We start from the raw sequence: 1,977 nt of genomic DNA, 5'->3' as shown, positions 1-1,977 counted from the left end.
TTGCACATGCTATGTGGGTGAAATTATGATACCATGCCAACTTTCAACCTTTTTAGAGTTCATTTGAAATGATTTTCAATTTCAGGGTCTTATAGCTCAAAATATTCAGTATGTGCATGAAAAATAACAAATGAAGTCAGAAAGGGTCGAAAATTGATTATGTGGCTTTGAATGGTGCATTTTGAACACACAAAAACTATGGAGTCCAAATAAGTTCAAAAAATGAAATCCCTTTGTAACAGACGAGTTTCCGTATGAAACCCTCATACTTCGAAAGAGATTGTCTGTTTTGTACACGAAGTGCATCCAGTTCTTGCCTTAACCCTCTCTACTTTCTTGCACATGCTATCTGGGTGAAATGATGATACCATGCCAACTTTCAACCTTTTCAGAGTTCATTTGAAATGCTTTTCAATTTCAGGGTCTTACAGCTCAAAATTTTCAGTAAATTCATGAAAAATAACAAATGAACTGAGAAAGGGTTGAAAATTGATGATGTGGCTTTGAATGGTGCATTTGAACACATAAAAACTATGGAGTTCAAATAAGTTCAAAAAAAGAAATCCCTATGTAATAGACGAGTTTCCGTATGAAACCCTGATACTTCGAAAGAGATTGTCCGTTTTGTACACGAAGTGCATCCAGTTTTTGCCGTAACCCTCTGTACTTTCTTGCACATGCTATGTGGGTGAAATGATGATACCATGCCAACTTTCAACCTTTTCAGAGTTCATTTGAAATGCTTTTTAATTTCAGGGTCTTATAGCTCAAAATAATCAGGAAATGCATGAAAAATAACAAATGAAGTCAGAAAGGGTTGAGAATTGATGATGTGGCTTTGAATGGTGCATTTTGAACACATAAAACTATGGAGTCCAAATAAGTTCAAAAAAATGAAATCCCTTTGTAACAGACGAGTTTCCGTATGAAACCGTGATACTTCGAAAGAGATTGTCCGTTTTGTACACGAAGTGCATCCAGTTTTTGCCGTAACCCTCTCTACTTTCTTGCACATGCTATGTGGGTGAAATGATGATACGATGCCAACTTTCAGCCTTTTGAGAGTTCATTTGAAATGCTTTTCAATTTCATGGTCTTATAGCTCAACATATTCAGTAAATGCATGAAAAATAACAAATGAAGTCAGAAAGGGTTGAAAATTGATGATGTGGCTTTGAATGGTGCATTTTGAACACATAAAACTATGGAGTCCAAATAAGTTCAAAAAAAATAAAATCCTTTTGTAACAGACGAGTTTCCGTATGAAACCCTGATACTTCGAAAGAGATTGTCTGTTTTGTACACGAAGTGCATCCAGGTTTTGCCTTAACCCTCTCTACTTTCTTGCACATGCTATGTGGGTGAAATGATGATACCATGCCAACTTTCAACATTTTTAGAGTTCATTTGAAATGCTTTTCAATTTCAGGGTCTTATAGCTCAAAATAATCAGTAAATGCATGAAAAATAACAAATGAAGTGAGAAAGGGTTGAAAATTGATGATGTGGCTTTGAATGGTGCATTTGAACACAGAAAAACTATGGAGTTCAAATAAGTTCAACAAAATGAAATCCCTTTGTAACAGACGAGTTTCCGTATGAAACCCTGATACTTCGAAAGAGATTGTCCGTTTTGTACACGAAGTGCATCAAGTTTTTGCCATAACCCTCTCTACTTTCTTGCAAATGCTATGTGGGTGAAATGATGATACCATGCCAACTTTCAACCATTTCAGAGTTCATTTGAAATGCTTTTCAATTTCAGGGTCTTATAGCTCAAAATAATCAGTAAATGCACGAAAAATAACAAATGAAGTCAGAAAGGGTTGAAAATTGATTATGTGGCTTTGAATGGTACATTTTGAACACAAAAAACTATGGAGTTCAAATAAGTTCAAAAAAATGAAATCCCTTTGTAATAGACGACTTTCCGCATGAAACCCTGATACTTCGAAAGAGATTGTCCGTTTTGTACAT

This window comes from Triticum aestivum, chromosome 6D (assembly GCF_018294505.1).
Source record: "Triticum aestivum cultivar Chinese Spring chromosome 6D, IWGSC CS RefSeq v2.1, whole genome shotgun sequence".
In the NCBI taxonomy this organism is placed as follows: domain Eukaryota; kingdom Viridiplantae; phylum Streptophyta; class Magnoliopsida; order Poales; family Poaceae; genus Triticum; species Triticum aestivum.
Note: the sequence above shows the minus strand (reverse complement) of the source record.